At 45.6% G+C, this 17648-nt stretch overlaps 5 non-coding genes across 5 annotated transcripts; all 5 read left to right on the top strand.

Moving 5' to 3' along the window:
* Nucleotides 1-697: 697 nt before the first annotated feature.
* Nucleotides 698-770, top strand: trnaf-gaa (transfer RNA phenylalanine (anticodon GAA)). The gene has a single exon. It is a non-coding gene; the product is annotated as a tRNA-Phe (tRNA).
* A 2096-nt stretch (nucleotides 771-2866) lies between these two features.
* On the top strand, nucleotides 2867-2939 carry trnaf-gaa (transfer RNA phenylalanine (anticodon GAA)). The gene has a single exon. It is a non-coding gene; the product is annotated as a tRNA-Phe (tRNA).
* A 3770-nt stretch (nucleotides 2940-6709) lies between these two features.
* Nucleotides 6710-6782, top strand: trnaf-gaa (transfer RNA phenylalanine (anticodon GAA)). Its single transcript has one exon. It is a non-coding gene; the product is annotated as a tRNA-Phe (tRNA).
* Nucleotides 6783-9339: 2557 nt separating this feature from the next.
* trnaf-gaa (transfer RNA phenylalanine (anticodon GAA)) lies at nucleotides 9340-9412 on the top strand. Its single transcript has one exon. It is a non-coding gene; the product is annotated as a tRNA-Phe (tRNA).
* Nucleotides 9413-11508: 2096 nt separating this feature from the next.
* On the top strand, nucleotides 11509-11581 carry trnaf-gaa (transfer RNA phenylalanine (anticodon GAA)). The gene has a single exon. It is a non-coding gene; the product is annotated as a tRNA-Phe (tRNA).
* Nucleotides 11582-17648: the final 6067 nt, after the last annotated feature.

Here is a 17648-nt window from a genome sequence, read left to right on the forward strand (position 1 = left end):
AAAAGTAATGGCATCAGAACGGCGTAATTACACCAGGGGCATGGCCGGGGGCAGTGCTGTTCCAGTCCTCGTTAGTATAGTGGACAGTATCTCCGCCTGTTGTAATTGACATCCTAGGGCTGCAGCTGCAAGTGCAGCTATTTTTCATGGGAGAAAGTCTCTATTTCGATTAATAGTATGTGGTGGCTTTGTCCAAACTGAGGCTGTTTAGAAATTGGTTCTTAACTTTCTTCTGTAGTCTCGCATAACCCTTTTCGATTTCTTTGACCAATTTGCACTTGCTGCTTGCCCTTTTCGATTTCTTTGACCAATTTGCACATGCTGTTTGCCATATCGCGTGCACCAAGAAGAGGGCATGCAATTGCAGGAAAGGAACTCCTCAACAGGTACTCAAAACTGAAATTGAACGACGACAATTGCAACTTTAGCCAGTAATGGTCCGCTCAGTCAAAGGCACACAGCCTTTGTCCAGCGACTACTCTGGCGAGACTGCAAACGAGCAGTGCTTTTCCAGTCCTCGTTAGTATAGTGGACAGTATCTCCGCCTGTCACGTGGAAGACCGGGGTTCGATTCCCCGACGGGGAGAGTCTTTTTGCCTTTGTCCCGGACAGTTGAAATTTCCCGCAATACGTCTTTGGCTTGGTTGAGGAGGCTTGCATTTGCAAATGATGGCCAGAAGAAGTCATCAGTTGTTGTGCCGAAATAGCTCAGTTGGGAGAGCGTTAGACTGAAGATTTAAAGGTCCCTGGTTCGATCCCGGGTTTTGGCATTACACCACCTCTGTCTTGCGTACGATGCCAAGAGTCCCCTAACCTTTTGTTTTTTTACTTAACACGGTTTGGAAGGTAGTCTCTATGTGTGCCATTCTGTGATTTCAGGTTGTTTTACGGAGCAAGCATGTGTAAGAACTTAGTCAACCCACTGACACAGCTTGAGTGTAAATGTCATTTTAAAATAACAACAATTGTGTTTCTGCCTGATTTCAGGCCAGGGACCTTTCACGTGTGAGGCGAACTTGATAACCGCTACACCACAGATACCGGCGACTTTGACGAGCTACTTCAGAGCGTAGGCAAAAGCAGGCTTTCACATTCAGGCCCGTAGGTAACGTTCCTTTTCAAATGCAGATTGCCGGAGAACGTAGGGGCGTAATTTGACAAGTGATGCATTTTTGTCCAACCTTGAGCGATTAAAAGTAATGGCATCAGAACAGCGTAACTACACCAGGGGCATGGCCGGGGCCAGTACTTTGACGAGCTACTTCAGAGCGTAGCTTCCCAGCAAGAAGAATACCACGGTCGTGGAAGTTTACTCCTCAGGGGTTTTGGGATGAAAGGATCTTTATCGAACTTTGTAGTACTAAAACCAAAAGTGTTGCCTTTCTAATTGTTAGAGCTGAGACAACCCCTTTTACAAGGCAATCCACCCAGACTGACTGTGCACAGGATAATGGATAGCAAAAGGGTTTCTGCCTGATTTCGAACGAGGGACCTTTATGCATGTTAGGCCAAGGTGATATCCACTACACTACAGAATTTAGCCACGTAGGGTATTACTTTCAGAGGGTAGCATCTAACCACAAAGCGACACATTATCGTGCAAGGTCGACTCTAAGGGGCTTTCCAAAATCCTAGTGCACAATAGGTACTTTCTCAGCTTAATGGGGACCATGCTCATATGTGGAGGCTGATCGGTCCAATGCTAAGCCAGTGTAGCGTGGAGAGGGGATTGAAGCTGTGGTAATTGACATCCTAGGGCTGCTGCTTCAGTGCAGCTGTTTTTCATGGGAGAAACAAAGGCTGTTTAGAAATTGGTTCTTAACAATCTTCTGTAGTCTCGCAAAACCCTTTTTGATTTCTTTGACCAATTTGCACATGCTGTTTGCCATATCGCGTCCAACAACAAGAGGGCGCGCAATTGTAGTCAACAGATACTCAAAACTGAAATTGAATAACGACCATTGCAACTTTAGCCAGTAATCGTCCGCTCTGTCAAAGACACAGCCTTTTTTCGGCGACTACTCTGGAGTGACTGCAAAAGATCTAACAGGCAAAAGTAGGCTTTCACATTCAGGCCCGTAGGTAACGTTCCTTTTCAAATGCAGATTGACGGAGAACGTAGGAAAGTAATTTGACAATTGATTCATTCTTGTCCAACCTTGAGCGAGTAAAAGTAATGGCATCAGAACGGCGTAACTACACCAGGGGCATGGCCGGGGGCAGTGCTGTTCCAGTCCTCGTTAGTATAGTGGACAGTATCTCCGCCTGTTGTAATTGACATCCTAGGGCTGCTGCTGCAAGTGCAGCTATTTTTCATGGGAGAAAGTCTCTATTTCGATTAATAGTATGTGGTGGCTTTGTCCAAAGTGAGGCTGTTTAGAAATTGGTTCTTAACTTTCTTCTGTAGTCTCGCATAACCCTTTTCGATTTCTTTGACCAATTTGCACTTGCTGCTTGCCATTTTCGATTTCTTTGACCAATTTGCACATGCTGTTTGCCATATCGCGTGCATCAAGAAGAGGGCATGCAATTGCAGGAAAGGAACTCCTCAACAGGTACTCAAAACTGAAATTGAACGACGACAATTGCAACTTTAGCCAGTAATGGTCCGCTCAGTCAAAGGCACACAGCCTTTGTCCAGCGACTACTCTGGCGAGACTGCAAACGAGCAGTGCTTTTCCAGTCCTCGTTAGTATAGTGGACAGTATCTCCGCCTGTCACGTGGAAGACCGGGGTTCGATTCCCCGACGGGGAGAGTCTTTTTGCCTTTGTCCCGGACAGTTGAAATTTCCCGCAATACGTCTTTGGCTTGGTTGAGGAGGCTTGCATTTGCAAATGATGGCCAGAAGAAGTCATCGGTTGTTGTGCCGAAATAGCTCAGTTGGGAGAGCGTTAGACTGAAGATCTGAAGGTCCCTGGTTCGATCCCGGGTTTCGGCATTACACCACCTCTGTCTGGCTTACGATGCCAAGAGGCCCCTAATCTTTTGTTTTTGTACTTAAGACGGTTCGGAAGGTAGTCTCTATGTGTGCCATTCTGTGATTTCAGGTTGTTTTACGGAGCAAGCATGTGTAAGAACTTAGTCAACCCACTGACACAGCTTGAGTGTGAATGTCATCTTAAAATAACAACAATTGTGTTTCTGCCTGATTTCAGGCTAGGGACCTTTCACGTGTGAGGCGAACTTGATAACCGCTACACCACAGATACCGGCGACTTTGACGGGCTACTTCAGAGCGTAGGCAAAAGCAGGCTTTCACATTCAGGCCCGTAGGTAACGTTCCTTTTCAATTGCAGATTGCCGGAGAACGTAGGGGCGTAATTTGACAAGTGATGCATTTTTATCCAACCTTGTGCGAGTAAAACTAATGGCATCAGAACGGCGTAACTACACCAGGGGCATGGCCGGGGCCAGTGCTGTTCCAGTCCTCGTTAGTATAGTGGACAGGATCTCCGCCTGTTGTAATTGACATCCTAGGGCTGCTGCTGCAAGTGCAGCTATTTTTCATTGGAGAAAGTCTCTATTTCGATTAATAGTATGTGGTGGCTTTGTCCAAACTGAGGCTGTTTAGAAATTGGTTCTTAACTTTCTTCTGTAGTCTCGCATAACCCTTTTCAATTTCTTTGACCAATTTGCACATGCTGTTTGCCATATCGCGTGCACCAAGAAGAGGGCATGCAATTGCAGGAAAGGAACTCCTCAACAGGTAACTCAAAACTGAAATTGAACGACGACCATTGCAAGCATGTGTAAGAACTTAGTCAACCCACTGACACAGCTTGAGTGTGAATGTCATCTTAAAATAACAACAATTGTGTTTCTGCCTGGTTTCAGGCCAGGGACCTTTCACCTGTGAGGCGAACTTGATAACCGCTACACCACAGAAATCGGCGACTTTGACGAGCTACTTCAGAGCGTAGCTTCCCAGCAAGAAGAATAACACGGTCGTGGAAGTTAACTCCTCAGGGGTTTTGGGATGAAAGGATCTTTATCGAACTTTGTAGTACTAAAACTAAAAGTGTTGCCTTTCTAATTGTTAGAGCTGAGACAACCCCTTTTACAAGGCAATCCACCCAGACTGACTGTGCACATGATAATGGTTAGCAAAAGGGTTTCTGCCTGATTTCGAACGAGGGACCTTTATGCATGTTAGGCCAAGGTGATATCCACTACACTACAGAATTTAGCCACGTAGGGTATTACTTTCAGAGGGTAGCATCTAACCACAAAGCGACACATTATCGTGCAAGGTCGACTCTAAGGGGCTTTCCAAAATCCTAGTGCACAATAGGTACTTTGTCAGTTTAATGGGGACCATGCTCATATGTGGAGGCTGATCGGTCCAATGCTAAGCCAGTGTAGCGTGGAGAGGGGATTGAAGCTGTGGTAATTGACATCCTAGGGCTGCTGCTTCAGTGCAGCTGTTTTTCATGGGAGAAACAAAGGCTGTTTAGAAATTGGTTCTTAACAATCTTCTGTAGTCTCGCAAAACCCTTTTTGATTTCTTTGACCAATTTGCACATGCTGTTTGCCATATCGCGTCCAACAAGAAGAGGGCGCGCAATTGTAGTCAACAGATACTCAAAACTGAAATTGAATAACGACCATTGCAACTTTAGCCAGTAATTGTCCGCTCTGTTAAAGACACAGCCTTTTTTCGGCGACTAATCTGGAGTGACTGCAAAAGATCTAACAGGCAAAAGCAGGCTTTCATATTCAGGCCCGTAGGTAACGTTCCTTTTCAAATGCAGATTGCCGGAGAACGTAGGGGCGTAATTTGACAAGTGATGCTTTTTTGTCCAACCTTGAGCGAGTAAAAGTAATGGCATCAGAACGGCGTAATTACACCAGGGGCATGGCCGGGGGCAGTGCTGTTCCAGTCCTCATTAGTATAGTGGACAGTATTTCCGCCTGTTGTAATGGACATCCTAGGGCTGCTGCTGCAAGTGCAGCTATTTTTCATGGGAGAAAGTCTCTATTTCAATTAATAGTATGTTGTGGCTTTGTCCAAGCTGAGGCTGTTTAGAAATTGGTTCTTAACTTTCTTCTGTAATCTCGCATAACCCTTTTCGATTTCTTTGACCAATTTGCACTTGCTGCTTGCCCTTTTCGATTTCTTTGACCAATTTGCACATGCTGTTTGCCATATTGCGTGCACCAAGAATAGGGCATCCAATTGCAGGAAAGGAACTCCTCAACAGGTACTCAAAACTGAAATTGAATAACGACCATTGCAACTTTAGCCAGTAATCGTCCGCTCTGTCAAAGACACAGCCTTTTTTCGGCGACTACTCTGGAGTGAATGCAAAAGATCTAACAGGCAAAAGCAGGCTTTCACATTCAGGCCCGTAGGTAACGTTCCTTTTCAAATGCAGATTGCCGGAGAACGTAGGGGCGTAATTTGACAAGTGATGGTTTTTTGTCCAACCTTGAGCGAGTAAAAGTAATGGCATCAGAACGGCGTAACTACACCAGGGGCATGGTCGGGGGCAGTGCTGGTCCAGTCCTCGTTAGTATAGTGGACAGTATCTCCGCCTGTTGTAATTGACATCCTAGGGCTGCTGCTGCAAGTGCAGCTATTTTTCATGGGAGAAAGTCTCTATTTCGATTAATAGTATGTGGTGGCTTTGTCCAAAGTGAGGCTGTTTAGAAATTGGTTCTTAACAATCTTCTGTAGTCTCGCAAAACCCTTTTTGATTTCTTTGACCAATTTGCACATGCTGTTTGCCATATCGCGTCCAACAAGAAGAGGGCGCGCAATTGTAGTCAACAGATACTCAAAACTGAAATTGAATAACGACCATTGCAACTTTAGCCAGCAATCGTCCGCTCTGTCAAAGACACAGCCTTTTTTCGGCGACTACTCTGGAGTGACTGCAAAAGATCTAACAGGCAAAAGTAGGCTTTCACATTCAGGCCCGTAGGTAACGTTCCTTTTCAAATGCAGATTGACGGAGAACGTAGGAGCGTAATTTGACAATTGATTCATTTTTGTCCAACCTTGAGCGAGTAAAAGTAATGGCATCAGAACGGCGTAACTACACCAGGGGCATGGCCGGGGGCAGTGCTGTTCCAGTCCTCGTTAGTATAGTGGACAGTATCTCCGCCTGTTGTAATTGACATCCTAGGGCTGCTGCTGCAAGTGCAGCTATTTTTCATGGGAGAAAGTCTCTATTTCGATTAATAGTATGTGGTGGCTTTGTCCAAAGTGAGGCTGTTTAGAAATTGGTTCTTAACTTTCTTCTGTAGTCTCGCATAACCCTTTTCGATTTCTTTGACCAATTTGCACTTGCTGCTTGCCCTTTTCGATTTCTTTGACCAATTTGCACATGCTGTTTGCCATATCGCGTGCACCAAGAAGAGGGCATGCAATTGCAGGAAAGGAACTTCTCAACAGGTACTCAAAACTGAAATTGAACGACGACAATTGCAACTTTAGCCAGTAATGGTCCGCTCAGTCAAAGGCACACAGCCTTTGTCCAGCGACTACTCTCCCGAGACTGCAAACGAGCAGTGCTTTTCCAGGCCTCGTTAGTATAGTGGACAGTATCTCCGCCTGTCACGTGGAAGACCGGGGTTCGATTCCCCGACGGGGAGAGTCTTTTTGCCTTTGTCCCGGACAGTTGAAATTTCCCGCAATACGTCTTTGGCTTGGTTGAGGAGGCTTGCATTTGCAAATGATGGCCAGAAGAAGTCATCGGTTGTTGTGCCGAAATAGCTCAGTTGGGAGAGCGTTAGACTGAAGATCTGAAGGTCCCTGGTTCGATCCCGGGTTTCGGCATTACACCACCTCTGTCCAGCTTACGATGCCAAGAGGCCCCTAAACTTTTGTTTTTGTACTTAAGACGGTTCGGAAGGTAGTCTCTATGTGTGCCATTCTGTGATTTCAGGTTGTTTTACGGAGCAAGCATGTGTAAGAACTTAGTCAACCCACTGACACAGCTTGAGTGTAAATGTCATTTTAAAAAAACAACAATTGTGTTTCTGCCTGATTTCAGGCCAGGGACCTTTCACGTGTGAGGCGAACTTGATAACCGCTACACCACAGATACCGGCGACTTTGACGAGCTACTTCAGAGCGTAGGCAAAAGCAGGCTTTCACATTCAGGCCCGTAGGTAACGTTCCTTTTCAAATGCAGATTGCCGGAGAACGTAGGGGCGTAATTTGACAAGTGATGCATTTTTGTCCAACCTTGAGCGATTAAAAGTAATGGCATCAGAACAGCGTAACTACACCAGGGGCATGGCCGGGGCCAGTGCTGTTCCAGTCCTCGTTAGTATAGTGTACAGGATCTCCGCCTGTTGTAATTGACATCCTAGGGCTGCTGCTGCAAGTGCAGCTATTTTTCATTGGAGAAAGTCTCTATTTCGATTAATAGTATGTGGTGGCTTTGTCCAAACGGAAGCTGTTTAGAAATTGGTTCTTAACTTTCTTCTGTAGTCTCGCATAACCCTTTTCGATTTCTTTGACCAATTTGCACATGCTGTTTGCCATATCGCGTGCACCAAGAAGAGGGCATGCAATTGCAGGAAAGGAACTCCTCAACAGGTAACTCAAAACTGAAATTGAACGACGACGACCATTAGTCAACCCACTGACACAGCTTGAGTGTTAATGTCATCTTTAAATAACAACAATTGTGTTTCTGCCTGGTTTCAGGCCAGGGACCTTTCACGTGTGAGGCGAACTTGATAACCGCTACACCACAGAAATCGGCGACTTTGACGAGCTACTTCAGAGCGTAGCTTCCCAGCAAGAAGAATACCACGGTCGTGGAAGTTTACTCCTCAGGGGTTTTGGGATGAAAATATCTTTATCGAACTTTGTAGTACTAAAACCAAAAGTGTTGCCTTTCTAATTGTTAGAGCTGAGACAACCCCTTTTACAAGGCAATCCACCCAGACTGACTGTGCACAGGATAATGGATAGCAAAAGGGTTTCTGCCTGATTTCGAACGAGGGACCTTTATGCATGTTAGGCCAAGGTGATATCCACTACACTACAGAATTTAGCCACGTAGGGTATTACTTTCAGAGGGTAGCATCTAACCACAAAGCGACACATTATCGTGCAAGGTCGACTCTAAGGGGCTTTCCAAAATCCTAGTGCACAATAGGTACTTTCTCAGCTTAATGGGGACCATGCTCATATGTGGAGGCTGATCGGTCCAATGCTAAGCCAGTGTAGCGTGGAGAGGGGATTGAAGCTGTGGTAATTGACATCCTAGGGCTGCTTCTTCAGTGCAGCTGTTTTTCATGGGAGAAACAAAGGCTGTTTAGAAATTGGTTCTTAACAATCTTCTGTAGTCTCGCAAAACCCTTTTTGATTTCTTTGACCAATTTGCACATGCTGTTTGCCATATCGCGTCCAACAACAAGAGGGCGCGCAATTGTAGTCAACAGATACTCAAAACTGAAATTGAATAACGACCATTGCAACTTTAGCCAGTAATCGTCCGCTCTGTCAAAGACACAGCCTTTTTTCGGCGACTACTCTGGAGTGACTGCAAAAGATCTAACAGGCAAAAGTAGGCTTTCACATTCAGGCCCGTAGGTAACGTTCCTTTTCAAATGCAGATTGACGGAGAACGTAGGAGCGTAATTTGACAATTGATTCATTTTTGTCCAACCTTGAGCGAGTAAAAGTAATGGCATCAGAACGGCGTAACTACACCAGGGGCATGGCCGGGGGCAGTGCTGTTCCAGTCCTCGTTAGTATAGTGGACAGTATCTCCGCCTGTTGTAATTGACATCCTAGGGCTGCTGCTGCAAGTGCAGCTATTTTTCATGGGAGAAAGTCTCTATTTCGATTAATAGTATGTGGTGGCTTTGTCCAAACTGAGGCTGTTTAGAAATTGGTTCTTAACTTTCTTCTGTAGTCTCGCATAACCCTTTTCGATTTCTTTGACCAATTTGCACTTGCTGCTTGCCCTTTTCGATTTCTTTGACCAATTTGCACATGCTGTTTGCCATATCGCGTGCACCAAGAAGAGGGCATGCAATTGCAGGAAAGGAACTCCTCAACAGGTACTCAAAACTGAAATTGAACGACGACAATTGCAACTTTAGCCAGTAATGGTCCGCTCAGTCAAAGGCACACAGCCTTTGTCCAGCGACTACTCTCCCGAGACTGCAAACGAGCAGTGCTTTTCCAGGCCTCGTTAGTATAGTGGACAGTATCTCCGCCTGTCACGTGGAAGACCGGGGTTCGATTCCCCGACGGGGAGAGTCTTTTTGCCTTTGTCCCGGACAGTTGAAATTTCCCGCAATACGTCTTTGGCTTGGTTGAGGAGGCTTGCATTTGCAAATGATGGCCAGAAGAAGTCATCAGTTGTTGTGCCGAAATAGCTCAGTTGGGAGAGCGTTAGACTGAAGATTTAAAGGTCCCTGGTTCGATCCCGGGTTTTGGCATTACACCACCTCTGTCTTGCGTACGATGCCAAGAGTCCCCTAACCTTTTGTTTTTTTACTTAACACGGTTTGGAAGGTAGTCTCTATGTGTGCCATTCTGTGATTTCAGGTTGTTTTACGGAGCAAGCATGTGTAAGAACTTAGTCAACCCACTGACACAGCTTGAGTGTAAATGTCATTTTAAAATAACAACAATTGTGTTTCTGCCTGATTTCAGGCCAGGGACCTTTCACGTGTGAGGCGAACTTGATAACCGCTACACCACAGATACCGGCGACTTTGACGAGCTACTTCAGAGCGTAGGCAAAAGCAGGCTTTCACATTCAGGCCCGTAGGTAACGTTCCTTTTCAAATGCAGATTGCCGGAGAACGTAGGGGCGTAATTTGACAAGTGATGCATTTTTGTCCAACCTTGAGCGATTAAAAGTAATGGCATCAGAACAGCGTAACTACACCAGGGGCATGGCCGGGGCCAGTACTTTGACGAGCTACTTCAGAGCGTAGCTTCCCAGCAAGAAGAATACCACGGTCGTGGAAGTTTACTCCTCAGGGGTTTTGGGATGAAAGGATCTTTATCGAACTTTGTAGTACTAAAACCAAAAGTGTTGCCTTTCTAATTGTTAGAGCTGAGACAACCCCTTTTACAAGGCAATCCACCCAGACTGACTGTGCACAGGATAATGGATAGCAAAAGGGTTTCTGCCTGATTTCGAACGAGGGACCTTTATGCATGTTAGGCCAAGGTGATATCCACTACACTACAGAATTTAGCCACGTAGGGTATTACTTTCAGAGGGTAGCATCTAACCACAAAGCGACACATTATCGTGCAAGGTCGACTCTAAGGGGCTTTCCAAAATCCTAGTGCACAATAGGTACTTTCTCAGCTTAATGGGGACCATGCTCATATGTGGAGGCTGATCGGTCCAATGCTAAGCCAGTGTAGCGTGGAGAGGGGATTGAAGCTGTGGTAATTGACATCCTAGGGCTGCTGCTTCAGTGCAGCTGTTTTTCATGGGAGAAACAAAGGCTGTTTAGAAATTGGTTCTTAACAATCTTCTGTAGTCTCGCAAAACCCTTTTTGATTTCTTTGACCAATTTGCACATGCTGTTTGCCATATCGCGTCCAACAACAAGAGGGCGCGCAATTGTAGTCAACAGATACTCAAAACTGAAATTGAATAACGACCATTGCAACTTTAGCCAGTAATCGTCCGCTCTGTCAAAGACACAGCCTTTTTTCGGCGACTACTCTGGAGTGACTGCAAAAGATCTAACAGGCAAAAGTAGGCTTTCACATTCAGGCCCGTAGGTAACGTTCCTTTTCAAATGCAGATTGACGGAGAACGTAGGAAAGTAATTTGACAATTGATTCATTTTTGTCCAACCTTGAGCGAGTAAAAGTAATGGCATCAGAACGGCGTAACTACACCAGGGGCATGGCCGGGGGCAGTGCTGTTCCAGTCCTCGTTAGTATAGTGGACAGTATCTCCGCCTGTTGTAATTGACATCCTAGGGCTGCTGCTGCAAGTGCAGCTATTTTTCATGGGAGAAAGTCTCTATTTCGATTAATAGTATGTGGTGGCTTTGTCCAAAGTGAGGCTGTTTAGAAATTGGTTCTTAACTTTCTTCTGTAGTCTCGCATAACCCTTTTCGATTTCTTTGACCAATTTGCACTTGCTGCTTGCCATTTTCGATTTCTTTGACCAATTTGCACATGCTGTTTGCCATATCGCGTGCATCAAGAAGAGGGCATGCAATTGCAGGAAAGGAACTCCTCAACAGGTACTCAAAACTGAAATTGAACGATGACAATTGCAACTTTAGCCAGTAATGGTCCGCTCAGTCAAAGGCACACAGCCTTTGTCCAGCGACTACTCTGGCGAGACTGCAAACGAGCAGTGCTTTTCCAGTCCTCGTTAGTATAGTGGACAGTATCTCCGCCTGTCACGTGGAAGACCGGGGTTCGATTCCCCGACGGGGAGAGTCTTTTTGCCTTTGTCCCGGACAGTTGAAATTTCCCGCAATACGTCTTTGGCTTGGTTGAGGAGGCTTGCATTTGCAAATGATGGCCAGAAGAAGTCATCGGTTGTTGTGCCGAAATAGCTCAGTTGGGAGAGCGTTAGACTGAAGATCTGAAGGTCCCTGGTTCGATCCCGGGTTTCGGCATTACACCACCTCTGTCTGGCTTACGATGTCAAGAGGCCCCTAATCTTTTGTTTTTGTACTTAAGACGGTTCGGAAGGTAGTCTCTATGTGTGCCATTCTGTGATTTCAGGTTGTTTTACGGAGCAAGCATGTGTAAGAACTTAGTCAACCCACTGACACAGCTTGAGTGTGAATGTCATCTTAAAATAACAACAATTGTGTTTCTGCCTGATTTCAGGCTAGGGACCTTTCACGTGTGAGGCGAACTTGATAACCGCTACACCACAGATACCGGCGACTTTGACGGGCTACTTCAGAGCGTAGGCAAAAGCAGGCTTTCACATTCAGGCCCGTAGGTAACGTTCCTTTTCAATTGCAGATTGCCGGAGAACGTAGGGGCGTAATTTGACAAGTGATGCATTTTTATCCAACCTTGTGCGAGTAAAACTAATGGCATCAGAACGGCGTAACTACACCAGGGGCATGGCCGGGGCCAGTGCTGTTCCAGTCCTCGTTAGTATAGTGGACAGGATCTCCGCCTGTTGTAATTGACATCCTAGGGCTGCTGCTGCAAGTGCAGCTATTTTTCATTGGAGAAAGTCTCTATTTCGATTAATAGTATGTGGTGGCTTTGTCCAAACTGAGGCTGTTTAGAAATTGGTTCTTAACTTTCTTCTGTAGTCTCGCATAACCCTTTTCAATTTCTTTGACCAATTTGCACATGCTGTTTGCCATATCGCGTGCACCAAGAAGAGGGCATGCAATTGCAGGAAAGGAACTCCTCAACAGGTAACTCAAAACTGAAATTGAACGACGACCATTGCAAGCATGTGTAAGAACTTAGTCAACCCACTGACACAGCTTGAGTGTGAATGTCATCTTAAAATAACAACAATTGTGTTTCTGCCTGGTTTCAGGCCAGGGACCTTTCACCTGTGAGGCGAACTTGATAACCGCTACACCACAGAAATCGGCGACTTTGACGAGCTACTTCAGAGCGTAGCTTCCCAGCAAGAAGAATAACACGGTCGTGGAAGTTAACTCCTCAGGGGTTTTGGGATGAAAGGATCTTTATCGAACTTTGTAGTACTAAAACTAAAAGTGTTGCTTTTCTAATTGTTAGAGCTGAGACAACCCCTTTTACAAGGCAATCCACCCAGACTGACTGTGCACATGATAATGGTTAGCAAAAGGGTTTCTGCCTGATTTCGAACGAGGGACCTTTATGCATGTTAGGCCAAGGTGATATCCACTACACTACAGAATTTAGCCACGTAGGGTATTACTTTCAGAGGGTAGCATCTAACCACAAAGCGACACATTATCGTGCAAGGTCGACTCTAAGGGGCTTTCCAAAATCCTAGTGCACAATAGGTACTTTGTCAGTTTAATGGGGACCATGCTCATATGTGGAGGCTGATCGGTCCAATGCTAAGCCAGTGTAGCGTGGAGAGGGGATTGAAGCTGTGGTAATTGACATCCTAGGGCTGCTGCTTCAGTGCAGCTGTTTTTCATGGGAGAAACAAAGGCTGTTTAGAAATTGGTTCTTAACAATCTTCTGTAGTCTCGCAAAACCCTTTTTGATTTCTTTGACCAATTTGCACATGCTGTTTGCCATATCGCGTCCAACAAGAAGAGGGCGCGCAATTGTAGTCAACAGATACTCAAAACTGAAATTGAATAACGACCATTGCAACTTTAGCCAGTAATTGTCCGCTCTGTTAAAGACACAGCCTTTTTTCGGCGACTAATCTGGAGTGACTGCAAAAGATCTAACAGGCAAAAGCAGGCTTTCATATTCAGGCCCGTAGGTAACGTTCCTTTTCAAATGCAGATTGCCGGAGAACGTAGGGGCGTAATTTGACAAGTGATGCTTTTTTGTCCAACCTTGAGCGAGTAAAAGTAATGGCATCAGAACGGCGTAATTACACCAGGGGCATGGCCGGGGGCAGTGCTGTTCCAGTCCTCATTAGTATAGTGGACAGTATCTCCGCCTGTTGTAATGGACATCCTAGGGCTGCTGCTGCAAGTGCAGCTATTTTTCATGGGAGAAAGTCTCTATTTCAATTAATAGTATGTTGTGGCTTTGTCCAAGCTGAGGCTGTTTAGAAATTGGTTCTTAACTTTCTTCTGTAATCTCGCATAACCCTTTTCGATTTCTTTGACCAATTTGCACTTGCTGCTTGCCCTTTTCGATTTCTTTGACCAATTTGCACATGCTGTTTGCCATATTGCGTGCACCAAGAATAGGGCATCCAATTGCAGGAAAGGAACTCCTCAACAGGTACTCAAAACTGAAATTGAATAACGACCATTGCAACTTTAGCCAGTAATCGTCCGCTCTGTCAAAGACACAGCCTTTTTTCGGCGACTACTCTGGAGTGAATGCAAAAGATCTAACAGGCAAAAGCAGGCTTTCACATTCAGGCCCGTAGGTAACGTTCCTTTTCAAATGCAGATTGCCGGAGAACGTAGGGGCGTAATTTGACAAGTGATGCTTTTTTGTCCAACTTTGAGCGAGTAAAAGTAATGGCATCAGAACGGCGTAACTACACCAGGGGCATGGTCGGGGGCAGTGCTGTTCCAGTCCTCGTTAGTATAGTGGACAGTATCTCCGCCTGTTGTAATTGACATCCTAGGGCTGCTGCTGCAAGTGCAGCTATTTTTCATGGGAGAAAGTCTCTATTTCGATTAATAGTATGTGGTGGCTTTGTCCAAACTGAGGCTGTTTAGAAATTGGTTCTTAACTTTCTTCTGTAGTCTCGCATAACCCTTTTCGATTTCTTTGACCAATTTGCACTTGCTGCTTGCCCTTTTCGATTTCTTTGACCAATTTGCACATGCTGTTTGCCATATCGCGTGCACCAAGAAGAGGGCATGCAATTGCAGGAAAGGAACTCCTCAACAGGTACTCAAAACTGAAATTGAACGACGACCATTGCAACTTTAGCCAGTAATGGTCCGCTCAGTCAAAGGCACACAGCCTTTGTTCAGCGACTACTCTCGCGAGACTGCAAACGAGCAGTGCTTTTCCAGTCCTCGTTAGTATAGTGGACAGTATCTCTGCCTGTCACGTGGAAGACCGGGGTTCGATTCCCCGACGGGGAGAGTCTTTTTGCCTTTGTCCCGGACAGTTGAAATTTCCCGCAATACGTCTTTGGCTTGGTTGAGGAGGCTTGCATTTGCAAATGATGGCCAGAAGAAGTCATCGGTTGTTGTGCCTAAATAGCTCAGTTGGGAGAGCGTTAGACTGAAGATTTAAAGGTCCCTGGTTCGATCCCGGGTTTTGGCATTACACCACCTCTGTCTTGCGTACGATGCCAAGAGTCCCCTAACCTTTTGTTTTTGTACTTAAGACGGTTTGGAAAGTAGTCTCAATGTGTGCCATTCTGTGATTTCAGGTTGTTTTACGGAGCAAGCATGTGTAAGAACTTAGTCAACCCACTGACACAGCTTGAGTGTGAATGTCATCTTAAAATAACAACAATTGTGTTTCTGCCTGGTTTCAGGCCAGGGACCTTTCACGTGTGAGGCAAACTTGATAACCGCTACACCACAGATACCGGCGACTTTGACGAGCTACTTCAGAGCGTAGGCAAAAGCAGGCTTTCACATTCAGGCCCGTAAGTAACGTTCCTTTTCAAATGCAGATTGCCGGAGAACGTAGTGGCGTAATTTGACAAGTGATGCATTTTTGTCCAACCTTGAGCGATTAAAAGTAATGGCATCAGAACAGCGTAACTACACCAGGGGCATGGCCGGGGCCAGTGCTGTTCCAGTCCTCGTTAGTATAGTGGACAGGATCTCCGCCTGTTGTAATTGACATCCTAGGGCTGCTGCTGCAAGTGCAGCTATTTTTCATTGGAGAAAGTCTCTATTTCGATTAATAGTATGTGGTGGCTTTGTCCAAACGGAAGCTGTTTAGAAATTGGTTCTTAACTTTCTTCTGTAGTCTCGCATAACCCTTTTCGATTTCTTTGACCAATTTGCACATGCTGTTTGCCATATCGCGTGCACCAAGAAGAGGGCATGCAATTGCAGGAAAGGAACTCCTCAACAGGTAACTCAAAACTGAAATTGAACGACGACCATTGCAAGCATGTGTAAGAACTTAGTCAACCCACTGACACAGCTTGAGTGTGAATGTCATCTTAAAATAACAACAATTGTGTTTCTGCCTGGTTTCAGGCCAGGGACCTTTCACCTGTGAGGCGAACTTGATAACCGCTACACCACAGAAATCGGCGACTTTGACGAGCTACTTCAGAGCGTAGCTTCCCAGCAAGAAGAATAACACGGTCGTGGAAGTTAACTCCTCAGGGGTTTTGGGATGAAAGGATCTTTATCGAACTTTGTAGTACTAAAACTAAAAGTGTTGCCTTTCTAATTGTTAGAGCTGAGACAACCCCTTTTACAAGGCAATCCACCCAGACTGACTGTGCACATGATAATGGTTAGCAAAAGGGTTTCTGCCTGATTTCGAACGAGGGACCTTTATGCATGTTAGGCCAAGGTGATATCCACTACACTACAGAATTTAGCCACGTAGGGTATTACTTTCAGAGGGTAGCATCTAACCACAAAGCGACACATTATCGTGCAAGGTCGACTCTAAGGGGCTTTCCAAAATCCTAGTGCACAATAGGTACTTTGTCAGTTTAATGGGGACCATGCTCATATGTGGAGGCTGATCGGTCCAATGCTAAGCCAGTGTAGCGTGGAGAGGGGATTGAAGCTGTGGTAATTGACATCCTAGGGCTGCTGCTTCAGTGCAGCTGTTTTTCATGGGAGAAACAAAGGCTGTTTAGAAATTGGTTCTTAACAATCTTCTGTAGTCTCGCAAAACCCTTTTTGATTTCTTTGACCAATTTGCACATGCTGTTTGCCATATCGCGTCCAACAAGAAGAGGGCGCGCAATTGTAGTCAACAGATACTCAAAACTGAAATTGAATAACGACCATTGCAACTTTAGCCAGTAATCGTCCGCTCTGTCAAAGACACAGCCTTTTTTCGGCGACTACTCTGGAGTGAATGCAAAAGATCTAACAGGCAAAAGCAGGCTTTCACATTCAGGCCCGTAGGTAACGTTCCTTTTCAAATGCAGATTGCCGGAGAACGTAGGGGCGTAATTTGACAAGTGATGCTTTTTTGTCCAACTTTGAGCGAGTAAAAGTAATGGAATCAGAACGGCGTAACTACACCAGGGGCATGGTCGGGGGCAGTGCTGTTCCAGTCCTCGTTAGTATAGTGGACAGTATCTCCGCCTGTTGTAATTGACATCCTAGGGCTGCTGCTGCAAGTGCAGCTATTTTTCATGGGAGAAAGTCTCTATTTCGATTAATAGTATGTGGTGGCTTTGTCCAAACTGAGGCTGTTTAGAAATTGGTTCTTAACTTTCTTCTGTAGTCTCGCATAACCCTTTTCGATTTCTTTGACCAATTTGCACTTGCTGCTTGCCCTTTTCGATTTCTTTGACCAATTTGCACATGCTGTTTGCCATATCGCGTGCACCAAGAAGAGGGCATGCAATTGCAGGAAAGGAACTCCTCAACAGGTACTCAAAACTGAAATTGAACGACGACCATTGCAACTTTAGCCAGTAATGGTCCGCTCAGTCAAAGGCACACAGCCTTTGTTCAGCGACTACTCTCGCGAGACTGCAAACGAGCAGTGCTTTTCCAGTCCTCGTTAGTATAGTGGACAGTATCTCCGCCTGTCACGTGGAAGACCGGGGTTCGATTCCCCGACGGGGAGAGTCTTTTTGCCTTTGTCCCGGACAGTTGAAATTTCCCGCAATACGTCTTTGGCTTGGTTGAGGAGGCTTGCATTTGCAAATGATGGCCAGAAGAAGTCATCGGTTGTTGTGCCTAAATAGCTCAGTTGGGAGAGCGTTAGACTGAAGATTTAAAGGTCCCTGGTTCGATCCCGGGTTTTGGCATTACACCACCTCTGTCTTGCGTACGATGCCAAGAGTCCCCTAACCTTTTGTTTTTGTACTTAAGACGGTTTGGAAGGTAGTCTCAATGTGTGCCATTCTGTGATTTCAGGTTGTTTTACGGAGCAAGCACGTGTAAGAACTTAGTCAAC

This window comes from Channa argus, unplaced genomic scaffold (assembly GCF_033026475.1).
Source record: "Channa argus isolate prfri unplaced genomic scaffold, Channa argus male v1.0 Contig095, whole genome shotgun sequence".
Taxonomy (NCBI): domain Eukaryota; kingdom Metazoa; phylum Chordata; class Actinopteri; order Anabantiformes; family Channidae; genus Channa; species Channa argus.